At 31.0% G+C, this 7,603-nt stretch overlaps 1 long non-coding RNA gene across 3 annotated transcripts; it reads left to right on the top strand.

The window, feature by feature from the left end:
• Positions 1-395: 395 nt before the first annotated feature.
• On the top strand, positions 396-1,990 carry LOC111637742. 3 transcript variants are annotated; one of them, XR_002758738.1, is made up of 4 exons: positions 396-512; positions 694-805; positions 1,365-1,422; positions 1,490-1,990. It is a non-coding gene; the product is annotated as an uncharacterized LOC111637742 (long non-coding RNA). The 3 variants fall into 3 exon arrangements; XR_002758739.1 differs by having other exon boundaries at positions 1,365-1,729; positions 1,808-1,990; XR_002758737.1 differs by having other exon boundaries at positions 1,365-1,990.
• The last annotated feature ends 5,613 nt before the right edge of the window (positions 1,991-7,603 follow it).

Genomic DNA, 7,603 nt, shown 5'->3' with positions numbered 1-7,603 from the left:
AACAGAAGTTATACTTCGCACCTTTCCGTTTGGAAATAAATTTCTCAACTAGAGGATCGCGATCTAACATTGTGAAAAACTGATATCTAAATTTCAATCGTTAATTAAGTTAACAATAATTCAAATTTTCATAAATTAATCATCTTGAACTCTTAAATGTTAGAAAAAACAGCGCAAAGAGCTAATTACATGATATGAACTTTCATTTTCTTTGATACTAATTTAGTTACAGAATCGTTCTTACACGCTCCAAGAATTTAAATACGTAAAATCGATAAGATAATTCAGATTTATTTTTATCTTTTCTAATTTAAAATATGCAAATCTGTAAAAAAAATTGAAATTAATTACATTTTATTTTTAATTAAAATGTAACACATTTTCTGACGTAATAATATCAATCGATAATTGTTTACTGCAAAATTTCTCAATCTTCTAATGCATTGACGGATTGTGATATACTTAGAAAGGAAGTAAACTATTAAATATGATGATCGCGATCTATCAGTTGGGTATTATGATTTTCATTTATTCAATAAAATGTTTTAATAAATAAATATTTATTTAGATTTCTTGTCATTTATTTTAAAGAGTTTTAGTTATATTTTTGTCTAAAATAATTATTAAAAAATATATATTTTTAATTAGAAAAATATGAGATTTTTAGAGACAATAATGTCAATTCTGTTTCAGCACTTTTCAACCTTCTGACTTATCGAAAAACTGTGATATATTTAAAAATGCAGTTAAATTATTAACGTGATCGCGATCTACCAGTTGGAAATGTGGATTTGAATTTCTAAAAGTAAAATTTACTTAAAATATTGCAATTTTTTGTAATTTGTTTTCTATAAATTTTCCTAATATCATGAGAAATTTATTTATTCTTAATACTTAATTTACATTAAACTTAGGATTAGATATAACGTTGTTATTTTTCATCCTTTTTGGTTATTTTATCTTCAAAAAATAAATATATAAACTTTTTATTTTCATTTTTTCGATAAGAAGTATCATAAATCTTTCATACTCGAAATAGATAAAGTTATACTTTCGTATATTTAATTAATTTTTAATCAGCCAATTCATATCTTTATAAATATTGTATATGAAATGGTACTAAACATTTTTAAAAACATATTCTTTATTAATTAAATATCAAAGATACGCTTACTTTTTTCGTGGTTATTTCCAGTTTTTCAACCAGTAGAACGTGATTTACCGGTTGAGAAACGATCAACTAATCCTGATTATTCTTAACAATCTCTAATTAATTTTGAATATTCTTAGATATTATAAAGTATCTGTAATTTCCATTTATTCATGAATTAATATAGCTGTATCTAATTTTCCACTATTCTTAGATCACCATTCAATTTATGCAGTTAATTTTCCACTATTCCTGAATTATTATAAATTCCTGTAGGTAATTTCCGACTATTCCTGGATCACTGTATAATATTGATAACTAATTTCCTACTATTCCTAGATTATTGTATCATTTCAGTAACTAATTTCCATCTATTCCTGGATCATTATATACACTTTCAGTAACTAATTTATGAATCTTCCTCGATTGTGATATAATTTTCTGATGCACCTAGAAGGAAATTATCAACTAGGAAAGCTAGTAACAGCTTTAATAAAGAAAGGAAAACCTTATTTAAAGAATTCTAGTATATTTCACGTTAAAATTTGGATATTTTACATTAGAATGGTTTAGAAAAATGTCGGTTTACTGATCAGAAATTTCTGAAAAATATAATTTAGACCTCTCCATAAATTATTTTCTCTTACTTCTATTTAGATTCTTCGTAAAATTCTCTCTACAATTCGTTAGAAAAGCCTATATTTCATGAGCACGTGTCAGGATTATAAATAAGAAATATCCAAAATTCGCCAGATATTCTACCTAATGATACCGTAATGATTCGAAGATAATAATAGCTTCTTAATGATTTAATAATGAATAAAATTATCATATTTGGCATACAGGGTAGCTCAAAAGTCAGTTAACCACCGTAAAGACTAAATTGATGTCTTATTTAAATTTACTTTTATTACTAACTTTGTAAAAATATATATATTGCTCACTCAGTTTTGGTTCGTGTTCACAAATTGTTCGTGAGATACATCGAAGATTAACTGGTTAACTGATTTTTGGACCATACTGTATTATTAACTATAGATAAAACATGTTTTTCATGAATTGAAAATTTATTCCATAATATTTTATAGCTATAAAAATAAAAAATAAATAAAATATTTCTAACAATTTTTAGATTTTTAAATCGATAAATATACATACGTGGTATAAGTTAAAAAATTCAAAATATAGCGTAATATCAACGAAACCCATAGTTATAAATGATTTTTTTTAATATTCACAATTCTTTACAGTATTATTATCATAATTTACTTATTAATTAGAAGTTTTTCATTATTTGTGACAAGTAAACCATTTTTCATCTCTATATGAAATTTTCTTTATACTGAAGTTATTTCCTTTTTTAAAAATACAACATTACATTCTGTTAACTTTATAATACTTTCATACTCACTTAAACATGTACAAAACAATAAATATAAAATATGCATGATAATATAAAAGTTATTAGTAATTTTATTAATTCAACCTTTCATGTGACGGCCAACATTTTTCAGTTCGTATGCCTTATAGCATAACTGTGCTGCAATTTGATAAAATTGTAGACTTATAAATTCCCACTGTCGTTTGTCCGTCTGTCTTTCCTTAATCTCAAACGAAGTCGGATAGATAAAAGATGAGACCAGATATGGAAACCTTAGGGGCAGGAGGCCAGATTAACTATATAAGAACTTCCGATACAAATCGGAAGTCATTTTATTTCGATTCAAAAATTTTCCCCCGAAAGGTGTTAGAAAGATGACCGGCACGACTCTTTTGCTAACAGGAAAAGTATGATGTACAGGGGCAAGACATTACAGTGTTAATTTGAGGTGGAGAGCCCCTAGTTTCAAATTACTGTTTAATTAATTAATTACCTCTTTTTTAAAAAAAGAGTAAGGTTTCGCTCTCGGTTAAAAATTATCAAGTATCGAAATTATCGCCTAGAACGTTCTCCAGTTTGTAAATTTTATCTCGTCGCGTACCGATCGCTTTCGGAAAATCGTTAAGGGAGTGTAAATTCGTTATATTCGACGTAACCCGATAAGTTTTCTGTTTTATTCCCAAAATATCCGGTTATTCACAATGAATTTTCTTTAAATTATCGCCCATTTTTTAAAACAAGAATTATTTCTAAATTATTATATTTTAGGTAATTTAAGAATCCTTTCTTTGTTCTAGAAAATTTCGAATTTTTCTGCCCCCACATAAAAATATTCTGGAGAAANGAAGAAAAAAATAATAATAATAAACTTATAACAATAATTCTTTTATATTATAGTAAAATATGAAAAACATTTTATATCTTTTTAACAAGGTAATTTACTTGTGAATAAAGTACAGTACATTTATGCTTGAAAACAGGTCTACACTTTCTAAATTTTGAATTCTGCGTGCAACAATTGCTTGAAAATTCAGAGCAGCGAATGAAAAGAAAGAAAGAGAAGGGGGGGGGAAGGATAAGAAGAAAATTAAATTTTCGATTGTGAAGGTTTACGAATTTAAATTGTAATTGTTTTTTCTACAGAGATTGTTATTGTGAACTATTATAGAAACAGCGATCCTACAAAACCACTGAAAGATGTCTGATTTTAATTCGAAAAATTAAATTATTTGCATTATCTAAACTTTTGTTCATTAGCAGCAGCGAAACAGCTGCGGATGTCTCAATGTAAATATTCCGAACGGCAAATTGCATGTTGTTTTGACTATTTACGTCTCTCACAGCATTATTGTAATGTGCGACTTGCATATTAGTAGATGTCTCCGTAGTTGATGATACGCATTTTTCAACTTGATATTTTCGGTCATATGTGATGTCACCATAACTTTTATCGAGTTTCTGTTTGATTTATCATCTTACTTTCAACTCTCGTTTGTTTTTGAGGTAAAGAATCTTTTGGATTTTTTCATTATGAAATTGAAGAGCCGATCAAGCCTAAATTTGTAGACAGTCTCCTTTTTCTTGAAAATTTATCTGTTTCTACGATAGCACGAGAATAACCTAAAGAATTTATAGAAATGATGTGACAGTGATCAGTTTTAGATATTAAATCTGTCTTTAGATAGAAAAATTTCTAAATAGATCTAAGCCGAGACTATGCAACAAATTGCTTACAAATTCAACAGACTTTCATAATCTGATAGAAAAAAATTTATTCTGGAATAAATGATATCATACCTAAAAAAATCTGCTTTTTTATAAACGGTCTTTGTTCGCTATCTGCAAATCAAAATATATTTGCCTCCATTGTTTATTCGCGGAACAAAATCAGCGTAGCGAGCTCAATTCCAAGACTAAAAACAATAGAATTGTTCAAGACTCGGAAGACAATCCAGAAAATATTTATCCCGATCATCTACGGAGCGGATCCTTTTAAAACTCATAGTCATTGCTGCAGAAGAATATTTCGTTCCGCTCAATTGCCCGCGTAAAAAGCTTCGCCAGCCCCGTTGCTCCTATAACTCATCTATAGAGGTATAGACACGATGTCGTGAGTTCCGGTAACATTAGTCACGTTAAATCACGTGACTAATGCTAACGGTATTCGACGCGATCGGATCTTCCGATAATGCCACGTAGTCGATAAGATAAAAATCCCCAAAAATCCGGAACGCGTACAGGAAGCACAAAATAGAGCAAAGGCGACATTCCTCTATAACTGTGTATTTTCGTTCTATTTGTACAGAACTTTCCCTCGTGAGAGGTTGGTACTGAACCTAAAAGTAAGTGCAAGAGTAAGTGTAAGGTAACATAAGACCTCATTTTTTAAATATTAAATTGAATACTTTGCACAATTTACCGGGGGATAAACGACTTTCAACAAATATTCAATAATGATTTATCTTAATATACAAACTAAGCAAACTATCCGTCTTTGATAATGATATTTTAATATGCAGCATGTTCCTCTCGAATAATTTTCGTCCGAATATACAAACTAAACGCTTTCTAAATAGGTTTTCCAATGCGAATTTGGCATTTTAATAAGATTTCGTCTCGCTGCTAAATTATTCTTAATTCTCAATCAAGAAATGAAATTTTTCGAATGACTTATCCGCTAGAAAACATGGTTAGTTGGCTTCAACTATAAAAATTAGGTCGAAAATACGATTTAAAACTCGCAAATCAGCATAGAAAAAAATTTCAAACCTATCACGATAAACTTTCGTTTTCGGTAAGATCTTGAACGTATTCAAATCTGATATGGAACAAGCTTAACTTTCAAGTACAACTATCAAGGGACTTGATATTAGATCAGCCATTTTCCACGGCTAATTAAAGCCGATAATTATGGATGAGACGAATAATCGTTTGATCGATGACAGCGCGCAGTTTCCTTGAGAAAAATACTGCAAATATTAGTTATATTTCCGAAATGGGAATAATAATAATAATGATGTTAATAATAATTTTAAAATATATTTTATTTTTATAATTTTCTAATATTTATTTATCATCAAGGTACTGTACGCGTTAATACAGATCGCATCTGTTGTGGGAAAAGTTAAACCTGCGATAAATTAATTTTTAATAAAGTTGATTTCTGACGCTTTTTGTTACGGATATTTCAGACGAAATTGTTGCACAGAACAAATTTTGCCAGTGCAATCTAAATATCGACCTTTATCGAAATTAACCTAGCCGTTCCCATTCTATAATAACGATTCACTAGTCGCTAAACTATTAGTCCTCCGTTCTCTAAAATTGACACGCAGCGAGATCTTTACGTCATTAGCACGCGTGCAAATTTATTTTGGACCGATTTAATAGTTTCTAGTTTAAAAAATCGCACCCCGGCAGATCGATTCAAATTCGAGTTTTTACTTAAAGAGACTGGTATTAAATACTCGATTTTTATGATTAAGAGCCGTAAAAATAGTCCAGGCTGTTTATGTATTCGGAAGAACACCCCAGCGAGTCCCAAACCGGCCATAACTTACTTAAACGAAGATCGAGCTCCCACTTATTCCAACCCTATTGCTACTCATAATGCGGTCCATCTCGACTGACCGGCCATCTTGAGGGTGGCAAACAGGTTACTGTTGCCCGATCAGAAAAACTTTTCAACCGGATTTTCATTCTCCGTGAAGAGGGGTGGGAATAAGTTGCCGTCCCTCTGCACACAACCGGGACCGCATAATTCCTAACTACGAATCGAAGCACGGAGACCCAAGCTAGCATAATGGTGCTTTCCACTCTAGCGTGCAGTTGCCCGCCTTCATCTCATTTGCGTACCTTCACGGTCTTGTTACTATGGTAACTGACAATACGGAGTGCGCCACCTCTCTACCGACACAGAACAAGGGGAATCGAAAGGGGGTGGAATACATCCTATTAGCGAAGCGGTGGAGAAAGGAGCGAGAAGAGAACTACCATACCCTCCCTGGCCGTCGGCTTAACGTCGTTTTGTTCCAAGCTGCTTGAAAGAGTCCGTTCTCCTTTTTCTCTTATCTCGTTTGAAACAATGCCCAAGCCGCATATTTCGATAGGTGACCTTTCCTTCCACCCCTTTACGTAGCCTACATGGCAGAGAGGTGATAAGTCAAGTACAAATCTCGGTTTTGTAGATTCTTAAACGATCGCCCCCAATAAAATTGCCCGGGATGGTTTACGAGCGGAATACATTGGGCGGAGCTTTCTGCTTTCATGTGATTAAATTCAAGTTTTCGTCAGCCAGGGGGTTCGGAAGGGAGCGACGCTATCCCGAGGTGTTAGAGGAGTTAGTCATAGCTCCGTTGAATGATGTGCAGGGGAGCGGCAACGTTAGAAATGCGATCGAGTGTTCCGCGAAGCCGTTTCGGAACGGTTTCTCGCCGGTCGAATCCGCTTTTAATCGTTTCGATTCGCTACCGGAGGGCGGAGCGAGTCGATGTTCACTTTGCAGAAGTTGCTACCACGATATGTTAACGACAACGAAAAAAATTTTGAGTTATGGTAAGTAAAAATTAATGGATAATGTAGCAGGAGATGTAGTAGAAATTACAAGAAATCAGGTCTACGCACAAATTCTACCATAAAAATAAGCAGAAATCTATTTTCAGAAATTTTATAAGCTTATACAGAATTAAAATCATTTTTACTTTGAAAAATATAGGCCTAATATATACTATATATTTTTAAATCATGTTAAACGAAATTAAAATAAATCTCAAAATACAAATATAAAAATTTTAAAAATTAGCAAAAATATATTATTATTTGCCTACAGAATATAAAAACCAAAATATGATTTATGTAATAGAATATTTTGGAATGAAAAATAAGAAGTATTCAATACAATAAATATAGCAATATATTCAAATATCGATGATAATAGAACTATTATAGTGTAAAATTTTAAAAAAATAATGATTTTGATTTGTAAAATTGCAAGAAAAACGTTCAAAATTATGCAAACATTAAAAATAATTTAAAAACAAAATATGACAATTTAACATATGCTAATTATGAAC

Source organism: Centruroides sculpturatus, unplaced genomic scaffold (assembly GCF_000671375.1).
Source record: "Centruroides sculpturatus isolate CEXI.00-Female unplaced genomic scaffold, Cexi_2.0 scaffold1166, whole genome shotgun sequence".
NCBI classification, from domain to species: domain Eukaryota; kingdom Metazoa; phylum Arthropoda; class Arachnida; order Scorpiones; family Buthidae; genus Centruroides; species Centruroides sculpturatus.
The sequence above is the reverse complement of the archived record's forward strand: the minus strand, read 5'-3'. Positions and strand labels throughout refer to the sequence as shown.